Raw genomic sequence first — 20627 nt, 5'->3', positions numbered from 1 at the left:
TCTATTTTCACCAAATGTCTCAAATGTAAAATAAAAGAAGCTAAATATTGACTTAACATTACATTTCAAACTTCATGAGATGTGTGTAGCCCTAAATGAGAAATTAGCTTTTTTTCTCCAAACAAAATATCAACTAAACAGACAAAAAACACAACATTTACAATATTTAACCTATATAATGTACCCTATATATGTCACTGTGGTGCTGTTTAAGAGGTAAAAAAAAAATGGTTTGAGAGCTCAGCAGGTCTGGAGCTGGAGCTGTGGCCCTGCTGTCTAAGCAGGCTGAAGTCTCAACTCTCTCTTCTTTTTTCAATATCTTCCTCATCAAATGAGTCAGAACTTTCAGCCTCTGAAGCACCTTCATCCTCCTCACTGCTTCTCTCTCTCTCCTATCGATTCTGCGGGTTCGAAGCGTTTCACAGCTGTTCTTTTGATTGACAGGTCGTCAAGGGCGGCGTAAAATGACCGAAATTTAAACAAAAACATATCGAGACGGTCGCGCAAACGAGCCGGCATTTGTGCCGACTTTGAGGATTAATGCAACCAAGTATCCACACATCTAATTAAAAATGTGGCGTTTCTAACAAGAAAACAGCTTGAAAGCATTCCCACTGCAGACAGGTAGCCTACCTCTGCTGTGTGTGTGACTGCGGGGAGAGCGGAGGGCACGTACCAATGGGCATGTGGGGGAGAGAGAGGGGGGAGGGGGGGGGGGGGGGGGGGGGGGGGGGGGCGACTTAGTAAGTAATGTTGTAACATATTATATTATTACTTTTTAATAGGTATTGCTTTGCATTTAAATTAACGTGGGGTTATTTTTTGTATTAAGAAATAATAGTACCTAAAAATAGTGAAAGTTACACTTTTTTTTCTTTCCCATTTGTGGCGCTGGCGCCCCCTGGATGGACGGCGCCCTTAGCATTTGCCTATACGGCCTATACCACGGGCCGGCCCTGATTTCACCTCAAAGCTGTGGTTTGTAGAGAAAGAGGACACGTGGTAGCCTACTACATTTATCTTGGTAAAATGAGCCGCTGTTTGATTTCTGTTGCGCCCGATCTAGAAATAAACAGTCCCTCCAGGAATTCGCGATGTTGCGATCTTGCAATTTTGTACAATCACCGCAACTTTTCCGCAAATTGGACCAATTGTCAGTGCTTTCCGCGAGATACACAGCAGAGAGTGTGAGTCTAGACCAAGGGGGCAGTTGTCGGCAGGGCCGGCCCTGTACATCTGGGGGCCCTAAGCAGGATAAAATTGGGGGCCCTGCCTCACAGTGTATATATGTACCATCAAATATTCATAAAACCAGCTACCATATGCAACCCTTGCATATTTTATTGTACCTCTATCAACATGATGGCGAGCAGATATTTCATTACTAATTAGAGTCTAAACTCTTAAAGCTGTCTAATTGCACTTGTCATTTTTTCTTCTACTTTGTTTTTGTCTGAATGTTAATGTTAATATTGTGAATGGCAATAGGTGGCTCCAAACCGGCAGTATTAAATCACTACTTTTGATGTAGAAGAAAGATAAAAGATTCTACAAAAGATTACAGTTTGAACAGATTTATTTTCTTTAAATTATCCGTACAGCTAAATTCTAGAACCCTTAAAACAAAACTTCAGTTGAGAAGAAGATAGAGGATGTTGGTTGGTCAGCAGCATCATCAGCAGTAACCATTGGAGCTGTGGAGAAGATTAGTAGAATTTTTTTGCCACTTTACACACAATTTAATTTTCCAACAGAGATAAACATATTGTGGCAACAAACAAGAAACTTACCAACTGTATGACTGGAACCAGCCACAGGGGAATGAGGATGTGGCAACATGACATATCCAATCAGCCATTAATAAATGGGTGATTGATCCTTTATCCCCTCACAGGAAAACAGCTGTTATCTTTTCACTGTAAACAGACCTTAAAATCAGCCAGGACATGTTAACTGCAGCAGGCTACATGTAGCAGCTAGCCAGCTAAGTGAGCTAACACAAGCACCAACATGTTTTTCGGCTAAACTTACATCTGGTAAACATAACATTAATTAGCCGTACCTTGTCCTTGTTTTTTTTTCATCCTCGACCTTCTTCTTTTTCCTATTTTCCGCACCTGACGGATATATCCTTTTGGACATTGTCGCTGTCCAAAAGCGAATCACCTCCTCGCAAATCGCGATCTCAGTGAGTGAGGGAGGGAGGGGGCCAGGGGGGAGAGAAGGGGAAGGGGTGGTGGCACGCTCGTTACCGGACAACGGCCACAGTCTGCGTTACGTTTACGTATGCGTGTCACGGTCATTGTTGCCAGTTGGGTCAAGGGTTACACTTTGTCAGAGACGGTTAGACAAATGATTGAGCAAAGTTTGGGGGCCCCCTAGTGGCTGCGGGGCCCTAAGCAGCTGCTTAGTTCGCTTATAGGGAGGGCCGGCTCTGGTTGTCGGTCTGTGAAGTGAAGCTCACTTCCGCATTCAAAAAGCTGCAATCCCCTCGGCTGTCGCTGGGGGCTGGCTCCAGAAGGGAGCAACTCCAACTGAGCCCCATGTTAAAATAGCCGATTTTACAGCTTAAAAAAACATATTTACAGCCTGGTACATTTCATTTTTTTGGTCTCAATCGATAGTTTCTACCCCCGCATACACTCTGAGGGGGGTGAATTTTTTTTAAACTCTACCGTTTTACTATTATTAGGGTTAAAGTTCTGGCCAATCAGGGCGCAGAACCGTTGAGCGACAGGTCCGGCGACCGCTGCTACGAGGCCAGTGGGCGGGCTCTCGGCCGGCCAACGGCCGCACCGCTCCAAATATGGCAAGTAGAATCCAACATGGCGCGGTTCTAACCCCCGTAGTAGCGGCACAAAACAGACTCCTCCAAACCAATGGGTGACGTCACGGACGCTACGTCCATTCTTTTTACAGTCTATGGTCTAGACGGAGCGGTGGTTGAAAGTGAGTCCACGGAGGAACAGCGTGGCTGGGCCGACGGCAAGAAACTTGATACAACGTGCACAAAGTGATAAGTAAAGGAACACAAGCTGAGTTGAACGTGTTGAGTGTGTGAGTTGTCCTGGTTGACCACCCGAGGCTGTGTCAACCCCGCAGCACTCGCCGAGGGGGAATCCAGTGAGTGCGCCACTGCAGGGCCGGAGCGGAGCAGCCGGCGGCCAGGTGCCCCTTCCCCCATCCTAAGGCCCTGGCCCTGGACTTGAGTAGCCACCCACCCCTTTTTATTCAAAGACTGGACTGTTTTAATGGCATTTTAAAACAGTTCTTTTACCACGATTTTTAAACAGACATTTTAATTAAAAGTAAAACAACTTTCAACTCTATGTAATTTTCCAGTGCCTTTCTTAACAAGTGGAAAATTGCTGGTATAACAGGACCTCATATTATTTTGTGACATTTCAAAATTTTCAATTTTCCTTTGATTTTTAATTATCAGAACAAAACTGCAACTTCTTTTTTGCAACTTTCGCTGTCTCCCGCAATTTAATCGCAACATAAGCGCTTAAAACATCGCAACATGCACCGCAATTTTTTCAAAATGTGGCCGCAAAATCATACATTTTAGGCCGCAACAATCACAAAAAAAGCCCGCGAAATCCTGGAGGGACTGAATAACGGTAGGCTCAGTCCTTGAGCAAAGTGAAGGTCCTGAAAGATACATAAAGCCTATGTGATTTTGCTGATATTTGTTATTTATGAAAATTGAGCGTTTTCCTCGTGTTTAATCAGGTGCAAGTTTTATTTTACTGATTGTTTCTCAGACGAATCGTCTGATAATTACTTCATATGTTAGTTCATCATTGTCTTTGCAAATTCTCCCTGTTAAACTGCCTCTGTATAGTAGCTATATAGTATAATATAGTAGCCTATAATGGGAATGAATGACTCAGTGAAACGTCTGGTTAGAGGAAAACATGCAACTTTGACATTCTCTGACTTGGCATTTGAACACATTCATTTACAAATTCAGGGATATCTATCTGTGTCAAATTGGTGCAAGCCTTTTACCACAAACTTAGTCACTGCTAACTAACGGTATGGCTTAACGACAAGTTCTACAAAAGAGTAACAATTATATTGTAGTAGTCATAAGGGCCACTGCTGCACCATGGGTTGTGGTGTACGCGGAAAATATGATATCCAAACAAATGTTAATTTTCAACAAAAACCTGGTTTATTTGACCAGAAAAGCGAGCGAATAAAGAATAAAGAAAATTCCTCTGTGCCTCTCATGCTCCGGTAAAAACCCATTTGCCCACCCAGGTGCATGCTGCCTGGTCCCTTACTGTAAGCCTGGTGCCCCTAACATGCCAAAATGAAACAAAAACACAAATAATACACAATAAAACACCTATATTAAAAAATAATAATAAACAGAATACTAACAGAAATCTAATCATAATGAAATCAAATAATTTGATTCAGAATAATCAAATCTAAATATTAACTAAAATAAATATTGTTTTATATATAATACCAAATTAGTTTTAGGACCTTGTTGGTCAGTAGTAGGCTGTTCCCTCTGACCAGGCACAAACTTACTGTCAGATATTAAAGTATACAGATTTCCTAAAGAAACAAACCAGTGCAACGCTTGGATTGCAGCACTCTGATGGGAAAACTGGACACGGACGGCAAACTGTATAGTAGGCCTGGGACGATAATAAATTTTGCTGGACGATATATTGTCCCACAAATTATTGACGATAAACGATATTATTGACACATTTTTTTGAGAACAAATTAACCACTAATATAATAATAATAGTTCATAATAATGCAAGTAGACCCTTTTAAATGCGATAAACTTTTATTTCTCATGAGTATTTTTTTTAACCATTGTAATTGGAATGACAAGAACTTATATAGCTACTATCCTAAATAAATAAAATAAACAAAAAATAATAAACAGTGCAGTGCAGCTCTTCTGTCCAATAACGTTACACACCTGAAGCTCCACTTTTCATTCAAACAAACTAATGTGACTTCCACAGATGTAAGATTTCATCAATGAGACTAGCATTTATCTCCTAAAAAGTATTAAACCAGCCGGCGGTAAACCTCTAAAAACCTGCTGATAAGTTTTCTTAGTCGTTTTCTCCCCCAATGACGGAGGTTGACCGGCCCGTGGGTGAGCTGCTGCAGACGGCTGCAGACTGTAGGAAGCCCCGCTCCTCCTGCTCGCTGCTACCACATTAGCTCCAAAAACATCGGAGGAAATCTCCTAACAGGCGATATGTGGATAAACTGACCACAGACTGGGGGTCTGAACTGTGACTTTCTGGCATGAAAAAATATTAAAACTTTAAAAAGTGACGTGTTAACAGTGCGGCAGCAATAATTACGGTAAAATAGCTTTTATCTGCTTAGCTTTTAGCTGCTTAGCTTTACAGCTAGCGCTGCCCAGAGCGATATCGCTCTGGCGCTGCCGGTTGCTGCCAAATGCATTCTGGGAAACAAAGATCCTGGATGACTGAGAAGAGGGTTCACTCCTTTCATTCTGCTATGAAACAAACGACCCAGGTGCTGAGACCGATGCACAGAGTGAAGCCTCTTGTCATCCAGCCTGGTTGGAGGGAGAGACCAGGAAAACAAATACGTGCGCATGCACATGGCGATTTATCGAGGCCGGAAAAACTATCAAGTTCATTTTCATTTATCGTGCGATTAATTGATTTATTGATTATCGTCCCAGGCCTACTGTATAGAGCCTGCAGCATCCATTTCGTTACCAGAAAGTAAAAAACACTGCTAATAATGTAACGGCATAATTCAGTAATAACTTATGACGCGCCGCATCAGGGCTGAGCTGCCTGCTTAGACTGTGCTAGCCTGCACTAACGTTAGCATAACAACCGTTAACTGACAAGACAGCTATTACTGAGCATTGCACACTAAGCTTTGCCTCTATTATCTAATTAACGGTGACCAGGCTTCTTAGTATTTCCAGGATTGTCATTTTTACAAGTTAACACTGTTGCTAACTGGCGCTAGCTAATGATGAGATTCCCGGGGTTAGTAAATGAGCTAACTGGACTGAAAATCTAGCTGTTCAAAAATAATTGGTGCAAGCTAGCGATAGTGTTAACTTGACAATCCCTGACAGACCTGAAGATCTGGTCACCGTGTTATTATTTGTCAGACTCAAGAAGTACTGGCTAGTCATTTCGTATCGTACATCCACGGGCTAGCTAACTAGCGCTGTCACTGTAACCGGATGTTTTAACCGTTGAAACGGTCTATAGCCTGTTTTATACAAACATCAGCACAGTGGTGATTATTCTGGCCACGAGGAGGTAGTAGAAGTATAAGTTCTGTTACCTTGATGAAATTTTACTTGAGTAAAAGTAAAAGTACTAATGTAAAAATCCACTCAAGTAAAAGTAAAAAGTAGTTCCGAGACTTCCGGCCAATCAGAGGCTCATAGCAGGAGCAAAATTTCTTCAGCTCAGACTAGTGTCCACTAGTGATGCGCGGGCCGGGTTTTTTTCCAACCCGCGGGTCCCGCATCTATGAAGTATTTTGACCCGCCCCAGCCCGCCCCGCACCACCGCATCTATTTTCACAACCCGCCCCGACCCGCCCCGCTGCTATTAAACGTCAGACAGCGGCTTTTTTACTTTGAAAGGGCAGACAGAGGTGCTGTGTTGCCGGTAGCTTGTCAGTGTGGAGCTCATGAGGAGTGGGAGAGTCACAGTGCAGCGTGCAGCAGCCGCGGCGGCCGCCGCCTCTCTCTCTCCCCAGTCCCTGCTCTCAGTGAAACCAACCCCGCTCTGCTGATGCGTCCAGCCGCCGTCTCATCCGGTTCCCTCACACCTCCGCCGGCTTTCCCCTCAACATCAGCGCGGCCCTGATAACACACTCTGGACTTCATCGTCAGTTTTTTTTAATGACCCGCCCCGACCCGCACCGCAAATAAAGTAAAGATTTCTTGACCCGCACCGCCCCGCCCCGCGGGCTGACCCGCAGGACCCGCGGGCTACGGGTCAGCCCGCGCATCACTAGTGTCCACCATAGACTGTAAAAAGAATGGACGTAGCACCCGTGACGTCACCCATTGGTTTGGGGGCGTCTGTTTTGTGCCGCTACTACGGGGGTTTGAACTGCGCTGTGTTGGATTCTACTTGCCATATTTGTAGAGGTGCGGCGGTTAGCCGGCCGAGGGCCCGCCCACTGGCCTCGAAGCAGCGGTCTCCGGACCTGTCACTCAACGTTTCCGCGCCCTAATTGGCGAGAATTTTAAACCTAATAACAGTAAAACGGTAGAGTTTAAAGAAATTCACCCCCCTCAGAGTGTGTGTGGGGGTAGAAACTATCGGTTGAGACCAAAAAAATAAAATGTACCAGGCTGTAAATATGTTTTTTAAGCTGTAAAGTCGGCGATTTTAACATGGGGCTCAATTGGAGTTGCTCCCTTCTAGAGCCAGCCCCGAGAGGAAGCCGAGGGGATTGCAGTTTTTTGAACCAGGGATGCAAACAGCGCGCCGAAAAGCGAAACTCGCTTTTTTCATGACCAATTAGGTGACTTGTGTGAATCGTTCAGATCCGAAGAGTTTTTGTTTTTTGGGGGGGGGGGGGGCTCAGCGTCTTTGCATCTCAGCTGGGGTCAGTAAAATGTTTTTCTAACAGGCTGACAGTGACAATCACGTGAAACTGAGGCGAACTCATTCATGTTGTCTCTGATTATACTGATAACAGCCGACCTCCAATGTAGTCGCGCGACATGCGCGCTCATTAAAGCGGCGCGTATCCGCGTGCAGTCGGTGCGACGGCGACGCCGTTTTTCCCCCCGTGCACGTCTGTGGAGCTGTGCACCGCGGACATGCACGGTTCCCTACGTTGCTGTGTCAGGCAGGTGTTTCCACGGAGCTCTGCCCCGTTTCAGAGCTGAAGGAAGCCCTGAGTGGAAAGACGTCGCCTCCGCGATGTAGAATGTGTTCAATTAAAGTGAAACTAACACATTATAGAGGCCTATATGTCCATTACACACTGAATGAAACATCCCATGTCTTTATTTATTCAGTTTATTTTAATAGTAATAATTATGACTAACATTCAGTGAAGACCTAAAATTCAGTATCTCCAAAATTGAAATATTGCAAAGGATCTTTTTTTAAAAAGCATTTTTAATATAGAAATGTTGGCCTTTTGAACCCCCCCCCCCCCCCCCCCCGCCAGACAATTCCTCTCTTTTTTGGTCCTGACCCGTTTGCATCCCTGTTGAACGCGGAAGTGAGATTCACTTCTCAGACCGACAACTGCCCCCTTGGTGTCCACTGAGAAGATCATTGGGGTTCATAGAGACACCAGTTATATGAGTGACAGTATGAAGACACTGTTGTTCATGATGTGTTTCATTGTTTCTGCAGGTGATCAGCACCTGTTGAAGATTGAAGCAGAGGATCCTCCTGAGTTGACCTCTAGTCTGGATCAGGAGAACCCAGAGAGTCTACATCTTAAAGAAGAAAAGGAGGAACGATCGACCACTTTTGAGTTTCCCCTCACTTCTGTTCATGTGAAGAGTGAGGATGAGGAGGAGAAACCTCAGTCCCTACAACCTGATCAAAGACAAACTGAGGCTGAGCCTCCATCCAGCAGCTCAGCTGAACAGATAGAGGCCGATGGTGACGACTGTGGAGGATCTGAACCAGCCAGGAACTCAGATCAACCTGAAGATCTTCAACCAGATACAGATGATGAGGTCTCAGAGTCGTCCTATGAGACTGAAGACAGTGATGACTGGAGAGAAACCAGAGAACCTGAGTCAGGTTTGAACAGTGAAGCTGTTCATGTAAGTGATGAAGAATGTGACACTGGTAAGAAGTCTCACTGTAAGAAGTCTCATCGCTGCTCAGAGTGTGGGAAAGCTTTTAATGCACCCTCGATGTTGAAGAGACACATGAGGATCCATACAGGAAAGAAACCATTTGACTGTGCTACCTGTGGTAAAACATTTAGTCAAAGAGGTAATCTTAAAGACCACATGAGGATCCATACAAGAGAGAAACCATTTGAATGTCCTACCTGTGGTAAACAATTCAGTCATAGAGGTCATCTTCATAGACATATGAGACTCCATACAGGAGAGAAACCATTTGACTGTGCTACCTGTGGTAAAACATTTAATCAAAGAGGTACTCTTAAAGACCACATGAGACTCCATACAGGAGAGAAACCATTTGACTGTGCTACCTGTGGTAAACAATTTAGTGAAAGAGGTTCTCTTCATAGACATATGAGACTCCATACAGGAGAGAAACCATTTGACTGTGCTACCTGTTGTAAGACATTTAGTCGAAAAGGTAATCTTAAAGGACACATGAGGATCCATACAGGAGAGAAACCATTTGATTGTCCTACCTGTGGTAAAACATTTAGTCAAAGAGGTAATCTTAAAGGACACATGAGGATCCATACAGGAGAGAAACCATTTGATTGTGCTACCTGTGGTAAAGCATTTTGTGAAATAAGTAATCTTAATCTCCACATGAGGATCCATACAGGAGAGAAACCATTTGAATGTCCTACGTGTGGGAAACATTTTAGACATTCAAGGACTTTTAAGGTGCACTTGAGACTCCACACACAGGAGAAGTTAAGTTAAAGATACTTTATTAATCCTTTGCAGGAAATGACAATGTTACCAGCAGCAGACGACAACACAAGGCCACACACACACACACACACACACACACACACACACACACACACACACACATCATCCACAAAAATACACAATAACAACAACATTGCACAACCCCTGTGGTAACAGGCAGCCGCACCACCAGAGAAACCATTTAGTTGAGCTATTTGTGGGAAAGGATTTACCCAGAAGACAAAACCTTTGGTTCGAGAGTCCATTCAAAAGTGAAGCCATTTGGTTGCAGTGTTTGTGGGAAAACATTTATGGAGCTGGAGAATTTGGCGACACACATGAAATCCCATAAAGGAGGGAAACTTCAGTTGTTGTCTTGAGCAGCACATGAAAGTCCATACAAAAGTTAAACCTTGTAGTGTGTGTGGAGTACATGTAAGGCAGTAGGTAGTGTTAAGACACCTTCAATCATTTAGTTGCAGTTTTGTGATGAGACATTTTGTCAACAGGAAGATCTTTACGTGTTCACAAGAATCCATGAAGGAGAGTAAACGTACAGTTGAAGTTTTTGTGGCCGTCATTTCTCTGATGTTTCTGGCAAGAAGAGACGTATGAGTGTATGTAAACTCAGGACTGTTACTGAAGGCAGCAGCAGTGTGTGTGAGGCTGCAGTTATTGAACTGTAACAGCTCATCACAACACAGTGAAAATTAATTTCATGTGTAAAATATTTTGTTAAAGTTTATGATTTTGGTATGTAAGAAATGGATTGTTCATGAAATTAATGCTACAAATAAATAACTTCAGTAAGTGAGTCTGCAGATGTGTTGGTTGAGCTGAACTGTAACAGCTCATTCCAACACAACACAAATTTTCATTGTTTTTTTTTATCAAAGTGTAGCAAATTCTGTAAAAAAAAAAAAAATCTCTTTCTGGTATAGTTGTATTTGGTGGAAACATCTTTTGTTTTTTGTTTGTAAAGCAATACTTAATGGTTGGGTTTGGAGTTTTGTGTCCAAAAATAAACGTTAGACTTAAACAAATTAAATCTTCGTCTTCATCATCACCTGTGGGCTTCTAGTCCTGTGTGGTGGGGGCTGTGTCTGCAGCGCCCCCTCCCCCTGCCTGTATTTTGGTCTTTTGCTTTGTTTTGTTATGCACGTGGACGTTTCTGGGTGGAGAGCGAGAGAGTCTGTGTTTTCTCTCCAGCCAATGACGGAGCTCAGGTGAAGCTACGTGCAGCAGAGTAGGAGAGCTGCTAGCCGCACTAGCTGTCTCTGATGCTGCTCTCTCTCTCTCTCAGCACAGCAGTCTGTACTGCAAAGAAAAAGAAATACAGTCTGAGTGAAGCGTTGGAGCCGCGGACCGATTCCCGACCGTCACCGACAAAGCCTCAGGGGGTGGGGTGGTGTTATATGCTCGTATTATATGCTAGAAATAAGGTCCAGATTGTAAAAAACAGCAATTATCCTTTAAGAACTTTCATTTTTGGTTGAGTGTGGCAGCGCCTGCCTACGATGGAAACTTTTTTACCAAAGGTAAAGTGAACAGAGCTCAGTCTGAGTCTGATTACTGAGAGAATAACGTTAATGCTATGAATGTTATTAATGTTATTTATGTTTGTGTGGAGAATGTTTCTTCTAACCGGCTCCATGTTGGTCTTCAGTCTGATCAGTTCTGTGTCTTCACTGTCTGGTAAGTTGTTCTTGATCATTTATTAAGTGTGAAATGGTTAGATTTTGTACAGGAGCGGGGCACATCCTAACACGGACATTTCAAGAGGTTACACGGGGTCCCTCTCAAAATGCCTCTGGCCAGTTATTCACACAACTAATGGAAGTAGTGAATAGTGTAGTAGTAGTGTAGTGAATTCCTATACTTTTCTTTCCTTCGATTAGGCCTACTGCTTGTCGTCCCTCGACGTCCCTCTGACCAGGAATTGAAAGTCTTATTGCTGCTGCTTTTGCTGCTGGTTTTGTTTATTGGTTTTATTAAAAAAAAAAAAAAAAGTAAGGGACAGGCAGAGCAGAAGTCAAACCAACCTCCTGCTGTCGATGTAAATGAAACTTCTGTGTCAGTCAACACACACGAGTCAGAATGAAGGGGAGGTCTGGGTCCTCCCTTCTTCAGTCTCTGGTGAAGAGAGCGACTAAAAACCACCTCAAACATCTGAGCTGTGGCTCCAGGTGTTTCTATTATTTTGTCCACTCCATGTATCCCAGTGGAAGTAGGCTCAGTAACAGAAACACCTCTCTGTACTGTATTATAAATCCACATATCAGTGGTTTCTATGTAGCTCCACCTGAGAACCAGCTGTAGTACCAGTAGTAGTAGTTTGTTTATTCGATCTTGTGCACAAATTGTTTACAGTCGAGCATCAATCACAATCACTCAACCTTGTATAATACAATCCTTAGTTCGATTAGTTCAAAAATAGATAGAAAAAGTGTAGGCTGAAGCCATCCAGCTTATAAATGCCTACCCTTTAATTCAATTCAGTAACTGAAAGAAGCAAGTATCCAATAATTAACAAATGAAGCCAAAAAAGTAAATTATCCTTATTATCCTTAAAAAGGAGCTTGTTTTTAGATACTTTTTTCCTTCTTTCAAGCATATTTTCACTTGAAATATGTAGAGAAATCTGATAGTGGAGCAAGTTTTTCTTTCTTATTACAAGCACAAAAAACTTGTTTTCACTGGCAGATAATTTTTGCAGATTTCAAGTGAAAATTTGTTTGAAACAAGTAAAAATGATCTTAAAACAAGTTAATCTTTAGGTGATGAGTCTTATTTAAATGGAAAGAGATTAGTTTAGACTAGAAATGAGACATTGTGACAAGAAATAAGACAAATATTCTTGGAAAGATTTTGAGTTTTGCTTCAGTCAAATTCAAAACACAGCAGTGTGTGGCAGTGGCTCTGACGCAATTTATGCATGGTGAGTCCATCTCCTTTGTTAATGTTACAGTGCAGTAAAAAATGAGTTGTGTATAGTTGTAATGATTTTATTTATTTTATTTAACCTTTATTTTACCAGGCAAATTGCTTGAGATAAAAAAAATCTCTTTTACGAGCATGGCCTGGCCAAGAAAGCAGCAACAAGATAATATACACACAAAGAAGTGAGGACAAATATGAGAGAGAGAGAAAAGAGAGAGAGAGAGAGAAAAGATGAATGACGTCCAGAGTTCTACAGTCCGGGAGGGATATGGGGGGAAGAGAAGGAGGACGGGAGGGCTGTGTGGTACAAGGGGAGGCTGTACCAGGGGATCCTGAAGGAAGAGAGATTATGTTAAATCAGCCAGGGCAGAACAGAACAATGCACAACAATACACACTAAAAGAACGCTAATCCAGTGATGCTAAAATACTAAACAGTAAAACATTTACACACTCCATGATTTGCAATTAAAAAACAGTTAAGTCTGGTTTTAAAATCGGAAAGGGTGATGAATGCCTGTAGTTTTAGTGTTTTTTGGAGATTGTTCCAGCCAGAGGGAGCAGAGTACATGAATGCCCTCTTCCCAAACTCAGTACGAGTTCTGGGGACAGAGGCAGATAGAAAGTCCAGAGAGCGCAGTCTGTATGATGAGTTTGATGTGAAAGTGAGGTAGGTGCAGAGGTATGAGGGAAGTAGTCCAATAATTGCTTTATAGATGAAGATGTACCAGTGCAGAAGCCTACGTGCAGACAAAGACAGCCAGCCTACTTTAGTATACAGAGTACAATGATGGGCGAGTGACTTACAGTAATGAAAATCAATTATGAATGAAAGGTGGCCTAACCTGCTTGTTTAAAATGTCAAGATGCCAAAAATAAAGCGACTGATCTGACTTGATGTAAAAAAAAAAAAAAAAAAAAAAGAAGAAGAAAAAAAAAAGCCACTCCTCGATGAACAGTTGATCTTACTCCCTCTAAAACACAGCTCTGACCGGAAGTGACGGTTTTGTGGGCGTCCCTTCGGTTGCCGACGTGACGTCCCCAACCCGGAAGAGAGCCGAGCAGCGGGAAACGGTTTGGGTCTCCTAGGCAGGAACAACCAAGAATTTGAGTAAAATGTCTGAGGTGGAGTTTCTGAGAGGATTTGTTACCGAGAGACTCGCCGCCGCCTCCCAGGAAATCTTAGCGGCCGTGGACAGAGTCGTAGCCGGATACGAGGCGGAGGCTTCGGGCTTCAGACAGGAGATCGAGCGGCAGAGGAACCTGCTGGATGTTCTCCTGCAGCCTCGAGTCGTCCTCAACAAAACCGGTTGGTGATTCAGTTTTAGATCATTTCACCTCAAAGTTGTGGTTTGTGGAGAAAGAGGACACGTGGTACTACATTTATCTTGGTAACGTGAGCCGCTGTTTGCGTCCGATCTAGAGTAAATACGGTAGGCTCAGTCCTTGAGCAAAGTGAAGGTCCTAAAAGATACATAAAGCCTATGTGATTTTGCTGATATTTGTTATTTACGAAAATTGAGCGTTTTCCTCGTGTTTAATCAGGTGCAAGTTTTATTTCACTGATTGTTTCTCAGACGAATCGTCTGATAATTACTTCATATGTTAGTTCATCATTGTCTTTGCAAATTCTCCCTGTTAAACTGCCTCTGTATAGTATAGTAGCCTATAATGGGAATGAATGACTCAGTGAAACGTCTGGTTAGAGGAAAACATGCAACTTTGACATTCTCTGACTTGGCATTTGAACACATTCATCTACAAATTCAGGGGTAGCCTATCTATCTGTGTCAAATTGGTGCAAGCCTTTTACCACAAACTTAGTCACTGCTAACTAACGTTAACTGTAGTATGGCTTAACGACAAGTTCTACAAAAGAGTAACAATGATATTGTAGTAGTCATAAGGGCCACTGCTGCACCATGGGTTGTGGTGTACGTGGAAAATATGATATCCAAACAAATGTTAATTTTCAACAAAAACGTGGTTTATTTGACCAGAAAAGCGAGCGAATAAAGAATAAAGAAAATTCCTCTGTGCCTCTCACGCTCCGGTAAAAACCCATTTGCCCACCCAAGTGCATGCTGGTCCCTTACTGTAAGCCTGGTGCCCCTAACATGCCAAAATGAAACAAAAACACAAATAATACACAATACAGGGGTGCAAACTTGTCACCTTTCGGCGAAATTCGCCGTTTTGGATCCCAAATGGGTCATTTGTGTGATTCGTGTAAATCCGCAATAAAAACAATTTTGAGGAGGGGGGGGTTACGGCGCGGCGAGGCAAGGCAAGGCAATGCACCTGTCTCTTTAAGGCGCGTGCACCTTATCTGGATGAAAACAAATGGTGGCAGCGCTGCAGCAATACACACCTGAAGCTTCACTTTTCATACAAACTAACTAACGCGACTGCCACAGTTGTTAGATTTAATCAATGAGACCAACATTAGTACCCAGGGCTGTACAGCCCAGCTACATCAAGCCTGTGCTAAGAAATAATCTGCCCTGTAGCATGGCTGCTATGGGAAAACAAGAAGAAGAAGAAGCAGAGCACTGTATCAGCTGGTCACTTGTGGAAATGTTTGTGAGCATGGCGAGTGAAGGAGTCGGAGCTAGAAGATGCGCCAGCAGCGTTGTATAGGTGCTGTATGGGACTGCGTGTGTGTGATGAGTGCGTTTAGCATTTATTAGCTCCAGCGCGACCTGTGCAGCAGCAGCAGGAAGAGTAGGAGGAGGAGGCTGACTGACTGTGGCAGGACACCTCTGCCTCTGTTTCACTTTATATAGCTGGTAAATAATGTGGTTGTAAAAGTAAAGTAGTAGGCTAAAGTTAAATTATTTTGTATGCACTAATTAAAGGGGCAGAGCTTTAAGAGACATTTTAGCTTTTATATTTTATAAGATGTAATTTGTGTAAGAAGTGAACCACAATTAATAAATATAGGTTATATATTTCAGTGAATATCTAATTGTTCTTAGCATTTGTTAGATAACTTTCTTTGCCCAAATTAAAACATGTTGGAACTATCGATGTCTCCTCCCTTGCAGCCAGAATCTCACCTACTTTTAACCTCAGACTGTCACAATGATGTATTATCAGACTGCCTCATTCTTTCAGTTTTAACCTGAATATATAGCCTCGTAAACCAGCCTCTCCCGGAACTGCATTTCATTTCATTCTGAGGGAGAGTCCGGCCTCATCCCCATTCTAAGCGTTTGGACTGAAACCCTCAGAAGGCCGAGCCAATCAGCGTCGCCGCTGTGATTGACACAGCACGTTGGCCAATCAGGGACCGACTGGTGCAAAGCCCCGTCACTACACCAACTTGCTGATTGGCTGAATGGGGTTGTCTGTCAACGCTACTACTCCCGCCCACCCCAGACGCTTAGAGCGGGGATGAGGCCAGACTCTCCCTCAGAATGAAATGAAATGCAGTTCCGGGAGAGGCGGGTTTACGAGGCTACTGAATATACAAGACATGATTGATTTTCCCAACGTAAACCAAACCGAACCGAAAACCATGACCACAAAACCGTGAACCGAACCGTTTGCTTGAACATCTTTTAAATAGGCTACATATTGCTGCTTTATATGTTTTATGTAGCCTATGGCATTTTCAAGCTTCATGTGTGTTATTGGACAGAAAGAGCAGCGCTGCCTTGGAGCATAGCCTACCTACAGAAAACACATTTATAAATGTTTCACAATGAACCAATCAGTCTGTATTAAATTGTATTTAGTTTGAAGGCAAGGTTTGCAAGGTTCATCTGATGGACATCTAGGGACAGATTCACTAAGGTTTGCACAGCTTTTGCTCATGCTAAACCTGCATAGGCTGAGCAATCTGCCCCTCTGTTTGTCTTTGAAGACCCTCTTCACATGTTTCAAAACCAAACACAGAGAGACAGATTGTGCAGGTTTAACAGGAGCAAAAGCTGTGCAAACCTGAGTAAATCTGGACCCTAGTCTCATGCTAAAATTGACTGTAAATTCACCTTTAAAGTTGTTGGTTTTTTTTTAATTTCCCGGGGGAGCATGCCCCCGGACCCCCCTAGGGGTCACCTTTTTTTTTCCCCTGATGAGTTTGCACCCCTGACAATAAAACACCTATATTAAAAAAAATAAATAAACAGAATACTAACAGAAATCTAATCATAATGAAATCAAATAATTTGATTCAGAATAATCAAATCTAAATATTAACTAAAATAAATGCCATTTTACATATAATACCAAATTAGTTTTAGGACCTTGTTGCTCGGTAGTAGGCTGTTCCCTCTGACCAGGCACAAACTTACTGTCAGATATTAAAGTATACAGATTTCCTAAAGAAACAAACCAGTGCAACACTTGGATTGCAGCACTCTGACGGGAAAACTGGACACGGACGGCAAACTGTATAGAGCCTGCAGTATCCATTTCGTTACTAGAAAGTAAAAAACACTGCTAATAATGTAACGGCATAATTCAGTAATAACTTATGACGCGCCGCATCAGGGCCGAGCTGCCTGCTTAGACTGTGCTAGCCTGCACTAACGTTAGCATAACAACAGTTAACTGACAAGACAGCTATTACTGAGCATTGCACACAAGCTTTGTCTCGATTATCTAATTAACGGTGACCAGGCTTCTTATATTTCCAGGATTGTCATTTTTACAAGTTACTGTAACACTGTTGCTAACTGGCGCTAGCTAATGATGAGATACCCGGAGGTAGTAAATGAGCTAACCGGACTGAAAATCCAGCTGTTCAAAAATAATTAGTGCAAGCTAGCAATAGTGTTAACTTGACAATCCCTGACAGACCTGAAGATCTGGTCACCGTGTTATTATTTGTCAGACTCAAGAAGTACTGGCTAGTCATTTCGTATCGTACATCCACGGGCTAGCTAACTAGCGCTGTCACTGTAACCGGATGTTTTAACCGTTGAAACGGTCTATAGCCTGTTTTATACAAACATCAGCACAGTGGTGATTACTCTGTCCATGAGGAGGTAGTAGAAGTATAAGTTCTGTTACCTTGATGAAATTTTACTTGAGTAAAAGTAAAAGTACTAATGTAAAAATCCACTCAAGTAAAAGTAAAAAGTAGTTCCGAGACTTCCGGCCAATCAGAGGCTCATAGCAGGAGCAAAATTCCTTCAGCTCAGACTAGTGTCCACCAGGGTTTCCCGCAGCGCTTTCCTGTTAAGGCGGCCGCCTTAACAACAAAGAGCTGCCGCCTAAACTAACGTCTTAAAAAAATAAAAATGTAGCGATATTCACAGCACACACACACAACGGTGACATTAACGCGCGCCGCCACGTCTGCTCATAGCGCAGCAACAATGCAGCAGCGTCAGGCCGTCACTGAAACGCTCCGTGGAACCGAGACATGACACGGCGCGCCCGGTGTAAAAGTTCTCAGCCCCGGTGACCGCGGCGCTGACGATTGGGGGTGAGTCGCGAGCGTCATGGTCTTGGTAGAGCACGGCCGCTGCAGCGACCCTCCGACAGTCCCATCGCTGCGTGTCAATCCCCCCTCTCACTTTCTCTCCGCGCCCCCGTCTCTCTCCAGCTGCCCTTTCAAAATAAATGCATAAAAAGCCAGAGAAAAAAACAAAGTAGGGGAAACACTGCTTTGTTTTCTCTGTCTTTTTATGGTTTAGTAATTCTTTCATTGGTGTAGTAGCAGCGTTCAGTTACCACGAGCGTAGTTGTGACCTGTTGTGATCATAGATGGCATGGCATATGTTTTTTATGTAAGTCCCTTCGAAAAGTCCCAAGACCAGCCAAACTCCTAAAAAAAGCGTGATTTATCGTTCATAACATGGTACTTTTGGCATATGGCACCAGGGCCGTTGCTAGGAATCCTTGGCCCCCTGAAAGTATACTAAAGTGGGCCCCTGCCCCCTGACTTTTCCACTTTTACGTATCTATTATCATTTCTTATTTAGCCTACTTTGTTTTGATGCTAATGCAGCATTACTATGAGTATCAGTCAGGGTCTTATGCAGAATAATTCAGTCATACAAAGATTAGACTACTGGGGTTTTTGTGGGCCCTACTGGGCGCTGGGCCCCTATAATGATCATCACCTTTCTCCCCTATACAACGGCCCTGTATGGCACTACAGGACCAGTTAAATATAAAACACAATTTTATACAATATACTGTATATAAGTAGGGGGTCCCCGCTCCATCTCTCCATCAGTTTGGGGGTCCTTGGCCTGGAAAACGTTGAAGACCCCTGCTCTACACACCACAGAGAAGCGCATAACAGCAGCGTGCATGGTGAAAGCGAAACTTAATACGGCACACCCCCCCCCTCGCCAATCAATCGATCCGCTCGCGCGCGCACCCCCCCCCCCCCCCCCCCCCCCGCCAACAGGACAGACACCACCTTAACTAACACATTTTCTGGGGGAAACACTGTCCACCATAGACTGTAAAAAGAATGGACGTAGCACCCGTGACGTCACCCATTGGTTTGGGCGAGTCCGTTTTGTGCCGCTACTACGGGGGTTTGAACTGCGCCGTGTTGGATTCTACTTGCCATATTTGGAGAGGTGCGGCCGTTAGCCCGCCGAGGACCCGCCCACTGGCCTCGAAGCAGCGGTCTCCGGACCTGTCACTCAACGTTTCCGCGCCCTAATTGGCGAGAATTTTAAACCTAATAACTAGGGGTGTAACGATACACAAAAGTCACGGTTCGGTACATACCTCAGTTTGAGGTCTCGGTTCGGTTCATTTTCGGTACAGTAAGAGAACCAAATGCAAAACATAAATTTGCTTGTTGTTTATTAGGGATTTTTCTAAACCAAATTTACATGTTTTAGTCAAATGTAATTATTTTATTCACCTACTAATGTTATGTTGTAGGTACATTGTCCCTGGTACAAATAAACGTATAAACTTATTAAACTTAACTTATAAACTTACTAAACCATTATACAAAATATGAAAAATAAAATAATAGCCTACTGTTGTAAAGTGCTGCCTAATAAGTTCAATAAATTATTCTCAAATTAACAAAACATATAAAATAAGCCTTACAATGAATAAAATATTCACAAATAAACAAAACATACAAAATATGATTTAAAAAAAACTTCTCACACAACTTTTTTTTTTTTTTTTTTTTACATGTAAAGTGCAGCAGCACTAACAGTTCAAGCCAGTGACGGACCGACAGGGCAATGTGGGCAAATGCCACAACGGCTGCCTGACGATGCAACCGTTCGGCCGCAAATAAATAAATAAATGAATGAATAACGCGGATCATCACGATGGCACAGTGCGTAGTGTCAACACAGCAGCGACATGCGCCTGCTCTCAGTACATCTGCAGCAGATCCACAGGTGCTGGAGCCCGTGCACGACACAGAGACAGAGACAGACAGACAGAAGGAGGGACGGACGGACGGAAGGACAGGCAGACAGACAGAGAGGAGATAGGAGCCACAGCCCCCACCTCCACTCCTCCTACAAGCAGGAAGGGTCTTCAAGCCTCTGTTTTTTCGCTAGCGGTTGCATTAGCGGTAGCATTAGCGGTAGCATTAGCGATAGCACGACGTAAACGGGCTGCACGTGTAGCTGCAGGCGGACTGTAAACACACACAACTTCTGTACCGAAACTCCCCCGTTCTCAGCGCTGTGCCGAACCGAACACCCCATACCGAATCGATTCAATACAAATACATGTACCGTTACACCCCTACTAATAACAGTAAAACGGTAGAGTTTAAAGAAATTCACCCCCCTCAGAGTGTGTGCGGGGTTAGAAACTATCGGTTGAGACCAAAAAAATGAAATGTACCAGGCTGTATATGTTTTTTTAAGCTGTAAAGTCGGCGATTTTAACATGGGGCTCAATTGGAGTTGCTCCCTTCTGGAGCCAGCCCCGAGAGGAAGCCGAGGGGATTGCAGTTTTTTGAACGCGGAAGTGAGCTTCACTTCTCAGACCGACAACTGCCCCCTTGGTGTCCACTGAGAAGATCATTGGGGTTCATAGAGACACCAGTTATATGAGTGACAGTTTGAAGACACTGTTGTTCATGATGTGTTTGATTGTTTCTGCAGGTGATCAGCACCTGTTGAAGATTGAAG

At 43.4% G+C, this 20627-nt stretch overlaps 1 long non-coding RNA gene across 1 annotated transcript; it reads right to left on the bottom strand.

The window, feature by feature from the left end:
- Nucleotides 1–1597: 1597 nt before the first annotated feature.
- On the bottom strand, nt 1598–2110 carry LOC311001695. The gene is made up of 3 exons (XR_014596195.1): nt 2063–2110; nt 1791–1916; nt 1598–1694 (listed from the first exon to the last, which is right to left on the bottom strand). It is a non-coding gene; the product is annotated as an uncharacterized lncRNA (long non-coding RNA).
- Nucleotides 2111–20627: the final 18517 nt, after the last annotated feature.

Source organism: Trachurus trachurus (genome assembly GCF_905171665.1).
Source record: "Trachurus trachurus genome assembly, chromosome: 18".
Lineage (NCBI taxonomy): Eukaryota > Metazoa > Chordata > Actinopteri > Carangiformes > Carangidae > Trachurus > Trachurus trachurus.
Note: the sequence above shows the minus strand (reverse complement) of the source record. Positions and strands in the feature narration are given on the sequence as shown.